This window comes from Macaca fascicularis, chromosome 14 (genome assembly GCF_037993035.2).
Source record: "Macaca fascicularis isolate 582-1 chromosome 14, T2T-MFA8v1.1".
NCBI classification, from domain to species: Eukaryota; Metazoa; Chordata; class Mammalia; order Primates; family Cercopithecidae; genus Macaca; species Macaca fascicularis.
The window spans coordinates 123,040,933-123,056,646 of record NC_088388.1 but is presented as its reverse complement, the minus strand read 5'-3'; the positions used below and the strand labels follow the sequence as shown (position 1 = coordinate 123,056,646).

The following is a 15,714-nucleotide window of genomic DNA, read 5'->3' as shown; positions in this document are numbered from 1 at the left end:
TATCTCTGAATGAGAAGGATTATTTCCTAAAGTTACTCAGGTATAAGGGGGAAGTGTGCACACAGTCAGAAATTAGCCTTATTAGGGCAGCACTTTATAAAAAGTGGAGATTCCATTTAAATGTTCTTTTTCTACTTAAGTGTTTTTTTTTTTTTTTTGTCAATTCTCATCTTCATAATCTTTATCTAGCAGTCAATTAGGGTCCTCAGAAAACAGGTATCTCTATGTAGCAAAACCTGAAAGAGCACTTTAAGTTTGGACTTCATAGGGACTGCCAAACTTTTTATTTAGAAAAATTGAGCCCATCTTTGCTGGGAGAACTATATATATAGAAATGACACATTGTAATATAAACACTGTCCAAAGGGTTTATTCCTAATTCAAAATCTCTTTCCTTTTGGTGGAGGAACTGGGGATCCCACTTGATCATGTATGGAAAGGAGGGGAACATAGCCAGTGAGTTGGAAAGGGATTCTGCAATCAATCAATCAAGCTAGATTTTTCTTTAGGGTGCTGGGAACTTGCTCTCACTTTTCACTTACCTCCTTCTATTTTTGTAGGTGGCATCTTGCTTTTCTGGGCTCTTAAAGGGTTTTTAGGTTTTGCTCCTGCTCAAAGTCTGAATTTTAAGAAATATACCATAGATATAAAAGAATACATATCTAGCAGTTATGTATGATTTAGAAGCTCTAAATTCAGTTCAGCTCACATGCTGGAGTTGTCCTTGTCAGTGGTAGTGGGGCTAGAGTATTTATGCCTTCACACTAATTGGTCATTCTTTCTGGGTTGCCTCCAACGAAGTGCAAATTTCCAAGTAATTTTGCATCTCCTGTGTAGGTAAACCACACTTTAGCACCCCGAGGCAAGCTCTCTGGAAAAGAGAAGCAGGAACAGTTGTTTGAATTTTGCAAAAACTTACTTGAAGCTGTTGTGCATAAAAATCTCATAAGAGGCCAGACACAGTGGCTCACGCCTGTAATCTCAGCACTTTGGGAGGGTGAGGTGGGCGAATCACTTGAGGTCAGGAGTTCAAGACCACCCTGGCCAACAAGGCGAAACCCTGTTTCTACTAAAAAATACAACAAAAATTAGCTGAGCATGGTAGCGTATGCCTATAATCTCAGCTACTGGGGAGGCTGAGGCAGGAGAATTGCTTGAACCTTGGGGGTGGAGGTTGCAGTGAGCTGAGATTGCACCATTGCATTCCAGCCTGGGTGAGAGAGTGAGACTCCATCTCAAAAAAAAAAAAAAAAAAAAAAAAAAAAATCTGATGAGGGAACATAGGAGGAATGCTGAAAGGATGTGGTATGGCTCCCAACTGACAGATGTTTTTAGGTTGCTGCTGTGATGTTAGTGAAACTCACCTCCCCAAATCCAAATGGCATTGCATTTGAATTTTTTGTCCCTTGAGCTTTTCCTTTGTTTGGTATACTTATCTATATTTTTAGTTTCTATTTGTTGAGTAAGGGTTTGGTTTTGCCCATTGGAATCAATTATTTCTCCTTAGCATGGAAAAGAGGCCCGTTTTGCTGTTAGTGATATCCTTGCTTCCTCCATCTTTGCTCTTCCCAGACATTTAGAGCTACAACCACTGACTCTGTCCCACTTACCCTGGCCCTGTTCCATTTCTGATGAAAACTAGCAGTTTTCAACAGATCCCACCCTCCTGGAGGACTTGGATGTCTTCATGCTGCTCCTGGCCTCCTGTTCCATATGCCTGAGATAGTTGGGTGGCCTACATTTTATCACTTTACTTGTCCTATCCATTTGGGCCTCATTTGTAGGCTTGTGTTTCTGACTATGCTGATTGCCCTCTGTCTGACATTCAGACGCAGTCTCTGCACTTATCCATCCTGCACTGTCCCCTGGGAGTCTGGCTGATCTGAACTGCATTAACAGACTTTCTTGCTCTTTGTCTTAGTGAACAATGCAGGGAAAGAAAAGAGCAACGCAGGATATTTATTCCTCCATCCTCTTCCTGTGGGAGTGCTATGGACCATATCCATCCACTAGGAGTCACATTCATGCCAAGTGGCCCTCCCACACAGCTCTCTCCTTGTCCACTTCAGCCTACACGTTGTAATGGTGCCTCCTTTACTAGCCCTGCACTAACCCTGTGATTTTCCTACATCCCACTGACAACACTGTAAACCATATGGGTTTATTCTGTTCTGTAGATTCTGCACCAGAAAGCTGAGCTGTGGAACCAAAAGATCCATTTCCAAACTCTTGTCTGGCCAGTGTGGGTACACTCACCTACTTTACCAGGCTGTAGGATAGAGGCACAAAGGAAAGATGAAAATTATGATCAGCAGTTACACATCTCTCTTCTCTGCTTGCTTATGGAAAGAATGGTGGAGTAGAGTTTCTTGTCCATAATCTGAATTCAGGAATCTCATCCTAAGTTGGAAGTGCTGGTGAATTGCTTCAGAGGAGTGTTTCTCTTTCTCAAAGTTATCTACAGGGCAAGAAGGCTTGTGATATAGTTCCCAGAGACATCCCAAATAGGGTAGGATGTCGCTGAAGTGTTTTTGATTTGATAAACATTTTGTTAAGCTATCTAGAAAAATTATACCCAAATATCCTGAACTCCCAGATAGCAGTTCATATCACTGACTAGTAGAGGAAAATAAATGGATTGAGGGGAAGCTATGTTTTTAAACTTTCTGTTTACTTCTTTGGGGCTTTAAAAAATTAAATATTTTGCACTCAAACACAAGGAGATTTGAGTTATATTTATAGAATGTTGGGAACAAGTTTTTACCTGTGGCTATGCATGTATGTGAGATTCATGTTTCTATGTTGGTCCATAGAGGAAATATGACTCCGTGCAAATAAATCCTGAGAAGGGGCTGATCTTTGGTTTAAAGCAGTTGATTCCATTCCTCTTTGACTGGAAACCTATCTTTGCATGCCCTAGGGGAACATAGAATGAAAATAATTCTTTCTTGCTCACATTTCCTTCCTCACTCTTTCTAAAGGGGTTGTTATGCTCCAGACTGCTGGACTGGGAGACCAAACTGAGCATGTGATGTGCTCTTGCCCAATTTGTAGGGAAGTGATCATAGCCGGGTTTGTAAAATTACTCTGTGGCGTTAGAAGGTGTTAGAGAATTCTATTAGTTGCAGATCCAAGCTCTGCCTTCCAATCAACTTTTATCCACATTAAATCTCCTCTTTTGATCTCCTTCTGACTGCTGTATCATATTTCTCCATTAGTTCTACCCTCAGAGTGCTGAATGGGGACTGATTGTCCCCGTTACCATTCCTCTCCCCCAAATATTCTATCGACCTCCCTATACACGCAGTGATCATCTCCTAATATCACTTCCTTTTCCCCAAACATGTAGGGTTTGGGACTCTGGTCATTCCTCTGCCTGGAAAGGTCTGCCCTCTCCTCTACTGGTCAGCTTCTACTCATCATTCAGGACTCATAGCAATATGTTCCCAGCATAACATAAACCAGACTGTATATTTCTATAGTAACAATGCTATGATGAGACATGGTGTCTGAGGGGAAATTTAGTGTCAAATAAAAATATATCAATGATCTGTCAAAAAAGCAAAAAGATATATCATACACAATAAGCAATAATTATTTTATAATTAAAATCAGATCTCCAATTTTATAAAATGGACAATAAACTAATCCCTGTATTGATTACATAAGGCACCTCAATAGCCATTAATCTGTAAAACATAGCCAATGAAAAATAGATCTTTGTCATAACATAGACCATTTAAAATCTAAATGCCAACTATATTCATTTTAATTAAACATTAAATTAATAACTACATCATTAGATTTAATAAGCAATAACAAATTTAGTGGATTAACTGATGGCTAGTATTTTACAAAACTGTCCAGAAAATGTTCAGCAGATATATATATATATTCAACATATTACCTCTGTGTAGCAAATGAACTCTTGCTTATGTTTATTCTATCATCATGAAAGCATCAAAGTTTGACTTACTCTTTTTATTTTATTTTATTTTTAAGTTCGGGGGTAAGTGTGCAGGATGTGCAGGTTTTTTACATAGGTAAATGTGTGTCTGGGTGGTTTGCTGCAGCTATTAATCCATTACATAGGTATTAAACCAAACATGCATTAGCTGTTTTCCCTTATGCTTCGATAAAAGACTTACTCTTTTAAGAAATACCCATTGTTATCAACAGCAGATGGATAAATAAATCACATATTTACACTTAGTGTAGGTGCAGCAATAAGAAGGAATGATCTACTGCATCACGCAACATGGATGATGCTCACGGACATAAGGAGCCAGGCATGAAAAACTATGTATTAAATGGCTCCATTTATATAAAGTTCAAGGACAGGGAAAAGTAATTGTATGTGATAGAAGATAGAAAAGACTGGGAAGGGGATGAAGGAATCTTCTGATGTGTTGGAAATATTCTGTATCTTGAGCTGGATAGACATTGATTTGGACACTTGAGATTCCTGCATTTTCCCTTTTTTGTTCCTACATGTATTCCTGCATTACATACACTCTAGAGTGCAGGAATGTATGTGTGCATATCTTACAATGATAAAGGGCTTAAGAACCCCACAAAGAATTTTAGGTGTAAGCAGATGAAGAATGGCCGTCTTCAGAATTTGATCTTTTAATCCATTTTTTTCCTCAAACTCTATCAAAAGCATCCTGGAAGGTTTAAATACATCCAAAGAGAGCACAGTTGTTTTTTTGTGTGTGGGAAGCAAAAGGACGGTCTGTCACCCCGTCGCTAAGGCGATGACATGTGGGGTTTAAGGGAAACCACTGGGGCATGAGAGAGCTGCTGCACAGCCTGGACACTGGCATCCTCCCACCCCTTCCTCAGCCCTGTGCCAGGCCAGCTTCCACTGTAACCAGTCAGGGTTCTTAGGTGCAAACAACTGTATATGATGCTGGTTAAGTTGCACAAGATGGGAGTTTATTGGAAGGAAATGGGCTATTGGAAAGAGCTAGGTTTGAGAACAGGCAGGATTCAGGAGAAGGCAGCTGGAAACACAGCCAAGTCACACCACAGAAACTGTCAGGATGCTGACGGGCACCACCAACACCACCTCCACAGGAGCTGAGCACTGCTGGCAGCAGCCCCACCCCCAAATCTCACCACACTCCAGAGCTGTTGCTGGAACATGTTGCCTCTGCCTTCTCCATTATGAACTCTACATTTCTTCAGAGACATGGTCCAGGGTGGAAGCACCCAAGTGGCTGAGGCTGGGCCATGTGTTCTATGGTGGCTGCTTCCATCATGTGGAATCAAGATTTAAAGTCTCACTTGAATATGTCTGTCTCAAAGTCCAGGTACAGAGGGAGGCTCACTTTTCCCTCTTCAATCTATGCAGGGCTATCTTTCTCAGTGTTGGCTTTTGTTTGAGAGTCTATGTCTCCCTTGGGACACAGACACCGCCAATGCCTTTGACTTTGCATAAGAAATCCTACTACCTAGCAGGGTTCACCATTGTTCTCACAGTAAATGAGGGAGTTAGAGTTTGAAGCAGCTTGGACTGGCCTTAAAACCTATACTTTTGCACTGAATGATATTGCTGTATCATCTTAATTTATCTGAGAACAAGAGAACTAATTATTGCCTGGATCCCACCATATTATAACCACAACCTACTAATCAGTTATAATTTTTAATCTGTTACAAGTTTGGTTATATTTCAGCCTGGCATACTGATAATAGCATACTTTTCTCAGATATAGTAGGCAGGAGTTTGTAGCTCTGCTCTCTTACTAACCAGATGTATTGGAGCTAATTATTTTACCATATTAAACTCAGTTTAGGTCCTTGTAAAATAGGAATAATGCCAGTCTCATATGGCTGTTACATGAATGTATGTAATTTATGGAAAGCACTTTTCTTAGTGTCAGACACTTCTTTTCAGTTGATTTCCTTCCTTTCTAAAGGAAAATGAAGTTTTATATTTGAAATTGAAATTTAGTAAAATTTATTTTTGAAGTACTATATAATAGGTAAGAACATAAAAGGGAGCCACTTCTTGAGTTACATACCAGTGACAGGTAAGTTCTCTTTTCCCATTTAACAGACAGAGTAACTCATGCTTAGAGACTTTCAGTAACTTGCTACTTACAGCTAACATTCCAGAAAAGTTGTGGAAATATTATCACATGTTTTTTCTTTTTTCTTTTTCCTCCCTTCTCATAGAAACAGTTTTGCAATTTTTCTGCCCTTCCCAAGCCTGGCAGAAGTCTTAAAATTTACTCTTTAGGGAGTTTGAATCAGAGGGCCCCTGGACTCTGGATACAAGGTACAGTTGAGGGTAAGAGGACTGAGCTCAAAAGACAGGGATTATGCGAAACTCTTGGAGTTAATCACAGAACTCTCTTAATATGGCTGGCATCATTATTAAGGCCACTTTATCTCTACTCCATAAATTAGGAGACTGTGGTATCCTTTCTGGGGAGACTTACCAGCCTATAAGGAAAGACCTAGAGATGCTGAAATTGGTGTTCCTCCAAAAAATAGCCCATATGAACCACGATGAGTGACATCCTCCAGTTTCCATGCATGACCCAAGCCCACTGAGTGGCTATCAATGTCTATAGTCATTTCCCAGAAGGAGAAATTAGAGAAAACTAAGGATATTCTTAGTTTTGAGAAAACATTTAGGGATCATTGAGCATTTGAAGAAAGATTACAAGATGAATAAAAGAAACTCAAATGAAGCAGAGAATGTTATGTTCTGTTGCTGTCTATCTAATGGCATGAGAATCTTGAGACTGCTGATCTAATGTGGGAGACCAGAACTTATCTTGTCTCGACCAGTCTCATCATGTTTGTGGTCACTGGGAAGTTCCTACCTGGGATGACCATGAAGGCAGCCTGCCTGTTGCTGAAGTTACTGGGAAAGAACTCTTGATAGGAAGCTCTGGAACAGGAACACTCTTTTCCATCAGTGCTCTGCAGGAATGGAGAATGACAGCTGCAACACAACCAATAAGGAATTTTCTGGAGACCACGCTTCACTTCTTTAGAAACTTTTGCATCTGGCAGGCACTGTCTGCCACTTCCTGTGCCCAGGTTTTCTGGCGGGGCCCTGCTGAGCCATGGAAGGAATGGAACAGCACTCTGCCATCCGCCCCAGGCCAGTCAAATGCACTGACTCTGGATTCTGCTCTGGGAGTTCTTCTCCTTCCACACAGCTACTGAACCAGACAGGCCAGCCGTGGGTGGCATCAGCTAACCTGCATTTTGGCATCAGGCTCTTATAATTTTGATGTTGATATCTAACCTGGGATAGGTGACATCTTTTAGAGGATTTATGGCCTGGATTTTGAGCCTAGATGCAGGCTGGAGGTGGTCTTGAAGGAAAGGAGAAGGAGCAGGAAGAAAGCCTTTGGGATTGGTTTCCCATTACCATTTCCCACAAGGAGAAACTACAGGAGCTGAAGCATTCCTCATTTTGTGGTGAAAAAACAGATAACATGAGATTGGGGCTCCCTCCATGGATAATTTAGTATGCAAATCACATCACAAGAAAAAAGAGGGCCAGGTCTCCCAGCTCGCTGTTGTTCCACATTCTCTCTCTTTTTTAAGAGTTTGTTCTTTTTCAGAGCAGTTTTAAGTCACAGCTAAATTGAGAGGGAAGTACAGAGAGTTCCCACATACCCCCTACCCCAACACATGCACAGCCTCCCCCACTATCATCATTCCCCAGCAGAGTGGTACATTTGTCACGAAATTGATGAAGCTGCACTGACACCACATTACCACCCAGCATCTGTAATTTACAACAGGGCTCACTGCCTATAGTACGTTCTAAGGGTTTGGACAAACGTATGATGACATGTATCCACCATTAGTGTATCATACAGAGTAGTTTCACTGCTCTGAGAATCATCTGTGCTCTGCCACTTTCTCTGTAGTAAGATTTTGTAGTGGATGTAGTTGAGAACTCCAAATTATACATGTAATAATGGTTTGGATGGGTTTATAAGGAGATGGAAAGTAAAGTAAAGCAGAAACAGAAGCAACATTTATCCAGCACATACTGTGTGCCAGGCAGTGTTGGGCACCAGTCATGTGTAATTAGCGCTTTGGAGGTGGGGAACAGAAAGCCACTCGAGAGAATAATGCCTCGTTTAAGAACTTTTGAAGCTCTGAGCCCTGAAAGGATTATTGTGGCCCAAATTCCAAGATCCATATGATTTAAAATGTTATTTTTCAAGATAATAAGAAACAAACCTGAAGATAAAATAGCTTATTTCTAGGTCTTTCATTGAATATTATGGAGACGTAAATAATTCATGTTAACTTTCTCACAGTTTGTTTGGTCCCTTCTTTTTTGGTCTCCAAAATACATGCTTCAGACACAGATTTTTTGAACCGTGGGTGATAATTCAAAAGTGGCCCACTAGGGACATCAGGGCATCAGCAACAAGGGGAAGCCTGCTCCTATGAACATGACTGTCAGATCCAGGGGCCACTCCTGGCTCAGCCCCTGGAGGTGGCGCCTGTGTGGTGAGGCAGCAGGGCACCTGAGAGTGTGTGCTCTGCAATTGCATGTGTAAGGAACGTGATATTGCTGAGTGTGCAGGGTGCAGAGCCAGTGGGTTGCAAGCCCAGGATAGGCAGAATGAGGATGTAACAGCTTCAGGCAGCTGGCTCTGGGGAGAGGATGTTTGCAATTCCAGTCTCGGGAAGATCAGTGTTAAGAGCACAAGACAATTCTCCAAATACAGCAGTCCTCCCTTATCAGCAGGGGATACCTTCCCAGACTTCATGCCTGAAACTATGAATAGTTTTTTTCTATACATACATATCTATAATAAAGTTTAATTTGTAAATAAGGCACAGCAAGAGACTAACAATAACAACAACTAATAAAATAGAACAATTATAACAATATGCTTTAATAAAAGCCATGTGAATGTCTCTCTCTCTCAAATTATCTTACTGTGCTGGACTCACCTATTTTCTGACCATGGTTGACCGTGGGCAACTGAAAGCAAAGCCATGGGGATAAGAAGGGACTACAGTATCTTTCCAGGCTGTGGGCCAGAACACTGATAATGATAGGGACGTTTGCTCTTCAGTAGGTCGCTGGATGAGGATGCAGACGCTGGCTTCACCAGGGACTGGTGCCAGGATGCTCTCCCTGTGCTGGCCCTGAATAAGTGGAGCCCTGTGGTTTTATGTTGCCCTCTCATTACTGAGGTGTGGGAGGTGGTGGGGAAGGGGAGTGCTTTGGGGCCAGGCCACACATTTAATTGGAATGGGTGCGGAATTTGGTTTGAGTTTTTAAAAAATGCATTGAAGGCCTTCATTTTGTTTTTTGGGGGTGAAATTGGAGACACAAGACTCAGCTAGGATTGCTTCTCTTCATGGAACTCTTTGTCCCAGGGATGTTTAGCTCTGGGCCCTGATTAATTCCTCCAAACTGCCTTGCATTTAGCACAAACTTTATTTCTGTGACCCCAATCTTTTTCCAAAGTGTTTCAATATCATTGTTAGAATTTTCTTTTATACCCATAAGTCTTCTGGAAAAGTTAGGAGAAGCTTGGCCTGGTAGAATATTGAAAAGATGATGAACTTTGAAATTTAAAGGCAAAAGATCTCTACTTGAGTTAAAGAAGTTACATATGCCCCAGCTTCCTTTATGTAAAATAGAAAAACAATACTCTTTCAGGATTGTGAAGATTGATTAAGACATGGCATGAATTGATTTTAAAATATATAGTACAATACAAGGGTGAACTCTTGCTTTAAATGTGGGCCACACCAGTGTCGACCTGTAGGTTTTGGACTTAGTGGGTCAGGGTGATAGGGTAGGCAGCAGTATGTAGAAATACATCCTCGAGGGCAGGAAGACAATTATTTATGCAAGACGCAAGATTTTGCAGTGAAGTGTATTCCCGCCCTGATTATACGGAAGAAGCTATCTCTAAAGGGAGGAAGTTGTGGGCAGACAGTGGAAGAAAAAGATCTGAAGTTATTTTTAAGGAGCTATTGAAATTTGAAGTACATGTTTATGGCAAAACCAACAAGCTCAGAGGAAACGGATTACCAATTGGCTAAGAATTTGGTAACTAGAGTAAGACGATTTGGATTGCTTCCTGGGGCTATCACTTCTGTAAATGCCAGAAAATTACCAATCTCTGTAAATTTTAGTTTCCTTGTTTGTAAAATTAGTTAATAACAGAATCTATTTCATTAAGAATTAAATGAGATAAAGCATATAAACAGTAACATCTGGCTTGAATTAAGCATCCAATACATGTTAACCATTCATATTATTACTATGAATTTTAAAAAGCTCAGCTCTTAAATATTTATTCATTATTAGAACATGTCAAAATTACATTTCATTTATTAATGAGGCAGCCACCAGGAAGACAAAGGAGCTAGTTCTAAGAGCATTTAAGATATGGGGGCATACCTACAAGATTTTATATATGCGTCTACAAAATCAAACACATACTTGCACGTAGTTAGAAAAATCATGCTGAAATAAGATTACTTGTTAGATATGTGAATGGTTAACGTCCTACAGAGCAGTACAACCATACTCCTTTTAGAGTTAACTCTTCTATTGAGCTATACAAATTATAATGACTTACCAATTTATGCAAAACTGTTACCTTATAAAGTTGTAAAATGTCTTGCCTTTTATCTGTTGAAATATCACAGGATCACAGGACATTTGACTAAAGAGTTTCAGGTTAAAGTCAAACAGACATTTTAGTAAGTGATCTAGCTTGATATTCAAGAATCAATGATCTTATTTACTTTTTTCCATATGGGGATACAATTTTATTTAACATCACTCAAGGAAGTTTTTGAAGAGACTGAGTAGAAATGAGATACTAAAGATACTGAGATACAGAAATACTAGAAGATACTGAGTGGAAATGAGATAACTGACGATAGGAGACAGGGAAATACGGAAGGGAAAGAAGGAAGAGGAAGGACTCATTATGGTGAAGGACTGGGGTGGGTGGGGTCAGTATATCTAAGCAACATTTGGTCAGAACCAGGGAAGAGAGAGGACTGAGAAAAAGTAATTTGCTTCTGGACTCCCAGGAGTATGCTTTCTGAATATAGGAAGGGAAGAATTCTTCGGCACTTCTTGTGAAAGTCTCCTTCTACCACAATTTACAGGAAGCAGTGGGAGATGAGGGCTGTATCACAGCAGTACACACACATGGGTTCTAAGATGAGAACGATTCTCACCTGGAGATACAGGTGGGACAATGTTGGAGGGCACTCTTAGGAACAGCTGGAATGCATCTGAGAAGACTGCTAGAAGTATGACCACTAGAAAATTGGAAGGAAAGCCATTTATGGTTTTGTAAATCTCCAGAGAGCTTCTTTCCTATATTGACATCATACTGGGTTGATTGGCAACTCAAGATAAATAATTACATCTGCAACAAAACTTACTCCTTAGTGTTTTCTGCACGACAGCTTTTACCTCCTTGTTTCTCAGGCTGTACATTAGGGGATTCAGCATGGAGATTACCGTGGTATAGAACACAGAGGCCACATTCTCCTGGGCCAGGGAACCGGTTGTGGAGGGTTTTAAGTACATGAATGCAGTCTATCCATGGAACATCCCCATAGCTGCAGGCGGAAGCTGCAGGCGCTAAAGACTTTGGACCTGCCCTCAGTGGTGCTGATGTGGAGGATGCTGGAGAGAATGAAGGTGTAAGAAAAAAGAACTGTTAAGATCATGATTCTGAGGTTGAATCTAGCAAAAAAGAAGACTGCCATCTCAACATCATAGGTACTAGATCAGGAGAGCTTCATGAGAGGGAGGATGTCACAGAAGTTGTGACTGGTGAGGAGTTCACAATAGGGCAGTTTTAATATAAGGCCAGTCTCTATTGTGGAGACAATGAGTCCCATGGTGTAGACCACAGCCACCAGCAGGGAGCAGGTAGCATGAGAAATGATGATGTTGCAAAGCAAAGGGCAGCAGATGGCAACATAGTAGTCACAGGCCTTCACCGTCAGCATGTAACAGCAATGACAAAAACCAGGAAAAAGTAGAACTATGACATGTACCCTGCATGAAAGATGATGTTTTTCTTTGACACAAAGTTCACCAGCATCTTAGGGTTAGTAATGGAGGAGTAGCAGAGATCCAAGAATGACAGATTGCTGAGGAAGTAGTACATGGGAGTGTGAAGCTGAGAGTTCAGACAAATAAGAATGATCATGCCCAGGTTCCCCACCATGGTGACCATAATGGATATCGAGGAAGAGAAGGAAGTGAAAGAGCTGGAGGTCTGGCTGCTTTGTTAATCCCCTGAGAATGAACTCTGTCACTGTAGAATGACTTTTGATAGTCATTCTCCTCTGGGTGGGATGTTTGTAGGAATGGAAAAGAAGAGCCCTGTGAAAGGTCATACGTGCATTTGCCTGATGAAGCCAGGCAGGAACATCTGCCCTTGCTTGAGCAGTCCTGGACTCATTCCCCTTCCTTCCTTCCTTCCTTCCTTCCTTCCTTCCTTCCTTCCTTCCTTCCTTCCTTCCTTCCTTCCTTCCTTCCTTCCTTCCTCTTCCTCTTCCTCTCCTTCTCCTTCCTTTCTTTCTTTCTTTCTTTCTTTCTTTCTTTCTTTCTTTCTTTCTTTCTTTCTTTCTTTCTTTCTTTCTTTCTCTTTCTTCCTTTCTTCCTTTCTTTCTTTCTTTCTTTCTTCTTTCTATCTCTCTTCTTCTTCTTCTTCTTCTTCTTCTTCTGCTTCTTCTGCTTCTTCTGCTTCTGCTTCTGCCTCTGCCTCTGCCTCTGCCTCTGCCTCTCCCTCTCCCTCTCCCTCTCCCTCTCCCTCTCCTTCTTCTTCTCTGACAGATGGACTTTCATTCTGTCACCAGACTGGAGTACAGTGGCGTGATCTCGGCTCACTGCAACCTCCACCTTCTGGGTTCAAGTGATTCTCCTGCCTCAGGCTCCGGAGTAGCTGGGATTACAGGTGCGCGCCTCCGTGCCTAGCTAATTTTTGTATTTTTAGTAGAGACGGGGTTTCACCATGTTGGCCAGGATGGTCTCGATCTCTTGACCTCGTAATCTGCCCACCTTGGCCTCCCAAAGTGCTGGGATTGCAGGCGTGAGTCACTGGGCCCGACCCTTCGTTCTCCTTTCAGTTTACCCAACCAGAGTCTTCTTGATTTCAGAAACTAAGAATGTGAGAGGAGAAAGGGCCAAGACCTGAAGCTTTTACCACCTACAACAGTGACTCTCAACCTTAGTTGCCCATTGGTACCACCTGAGGAACTTTAAACATTACTGCTGGCAAGGTGCATCTCAAAATTTCTGATTTAATAGGTTTGTAGTATGGCCTGAGAATCAGGATTTAAAAAGAGCTTCAGGTGATTCTACTGTGTAGTCATGTTGAGAACTTTTGGGCAAATAGTGTAAGAGGTGAAAATCAACCTATTTCATTAGTTGAGTCTGCTGATGTAACTTACTTCAGAAATTAATTCTCTCTTTTCATCTGGGCAATCCTCAAATGCCTGCCAGGGTACAAAAAATATGGCTCAACAATCCCAAATTCAGGTACTGGTAGTGTGGCATGGTTGATAGAGACTGGTATTTATGTTTAAATGACTAGCCCTTGAATCTCAGTTTTAACTTTTATGGAGTAACATGTCAATTTCCTTAATTGTAAAATAAAGAGAAATCATAAATTTAAAGTTGTTTTAAGGATTGTTTAAGATAATAAATATGGAAATTTTTTCAATTTTTAGTATGCTTTTTAAACGTGGATTGTCATTCAGACATTGGGTTTTATTTTTGCCTTTTAACTGGATTTGTAGTTTGTAGTCCAATATAGTAGAGGACCCAGAAAATGTGGGGGGAAGTCAGATAACAACTATAGTTCGGGGCATAAATTGGGGTAAAAGCATTGTTTATTGATACTTGAGCCTCACTTTAGGAAAGATATGAGGATATCAGCATCACTGGAACTTGGCTGAAAGTAGTCAGATATTAAGGAAATCATTGAAAAACGTGCTTGTTTTAGACCCCTCTGTAGTATTTGTGCTGTGGGCAGGATGTCTTTAAAAAGACTTTTCAAAAAGGCTGTAATATTTTTATCATCTTCTACTCCATTTGAGAGAGAAGGATTCCTGCCCTATGGTTATCAAGAGGGCTGAACACAACAACACTCAGCAATGGACAGAAGTTTATTAGTCATTGATACTCACAGCCCAGGGGAAGAAAACATTGTGCCACGCTGGGCTACACAGGCGCTGTACTAAGAAACAGGGTGAAGAACCAGGGGCTGTGGGAAAAGGCTTTGTGGTGTCAAGAGGGTGGGGCGGCGCTGGCTTTTATGAGAAGATAGAATTGGTCTATTTGAATAATTCTGCAGGCTAGCAGGGAACTGAAACTCTAGGACAGGCAGGAATAAGCAGGGGTGTCTTCCTGATCTCCACGACAAAGAGCAACAAAGAGGGTTGTTTGGCTAGTACATTTTATCGGTGGGACCAGAGTCGGGAGGGGACTTGTGGTGAGGCCATTTGAGGCTCTCTTAATTTCCCCCAAATGTCAACGCATCACATCATGTTGGGCCTAAATTTTAGGCCTTATACCACATACCACATGCACATATTCGCAAAAAGTCACATATGTATTCCCATTTATGCAAAGTTATGCATATATATGTGGGTATATATATTAAGAATTAAATTTTAAAAATCAAAAAGAAAGAGATGTAGCTCTTTGATTATTGATGCCAAATAACCAGTTTTGCTTTACATATGGTAACAAACTAATGAATGACAGGTTTTTAAAAAATCATAGCTGGTAAGTCAAGTTTTGGGTTAATAATAAATATCTTTAATTCTGGTTGGATAGGGAGGTCATATCAAGAACAAAAAGATTGTGTTACATTTGGTTGTTAATTTTGTATCTTGAAGAGTTGGCATAACTAAGCTGGGGATACAGTTTATTTTGCATGCAACATAGGAAATGAGAAAAATGTTCTCTTCTTTTTTTGGTGGCTACAGCAGCCCAGATAACGTTAATGTCAGATGAAGACTAGGACTCGCGGACTTAGAAACAGAATATGGAGCTTTTGCAGATTGAGTGTGAGTGGGGAACACGCTTGCTCACTGGCTCCCCCATCTTTGTGTGCTCTTTGATGTTGGGGTCTCCAGGCTTCTGTCTGTCCATGGTCTTCTCATTCTACTTGATTTTTCTGAATAATCTCAACCGCTTTCATTGCTTTTTATTCCCTCTATTTTTATACTGTTGATTTCTATTTCTAAATGTATACTTTTTTACAGTTTTCAACTTCAGTGTCAATTTATGCATAACACACGGAAACATGCAACCAACAGACATTATAGGTAGATGGCAAAGCTACCTGGAAATAACTGGACCAAAACAAAAAAAGCAAGTTTAAGTTCGGTCTTTAGATATAATTGTTACCACTGTCTTTGTGACTTCTGACAACTTTATCTTTATTTCACCTTTGCTATTGAATGACTAGAAAACATACAAAAATACAAACTGAAACTTTCTTCTAAAAAATTACTGGAATGAAGTGAACTGAGTGCTCTTGTTGAGTAGAAAACAAGAAGCTAAGGGTGATAGATTACTGGACAAATGGGCAATTGGATAGGGTTACCAATTATATCATTTTTATTTTTTAGATATTACGATTTTAAAACATGACTGGCAAGGAAGGGTGTGAGTGGAAAAGACATCGTCTATAAAACTGGAGGATTATA

The 15,714-nt window shown here is 40.6% G+C and overlaps 1 pseudogene; it reads right to left on the bottom strand.

The window, feature by feature from the left end:
- Positions 1–764: 764 nt before the first annotated feature.
- Positions 765–12,342, bottom strand: LOC102121025 (olfactory receptor 8A1-like; annotated as a pseudogene).
- Between the last annotated feature and the right edge of the window lie 3,372 nt (positions 12,343–15,714).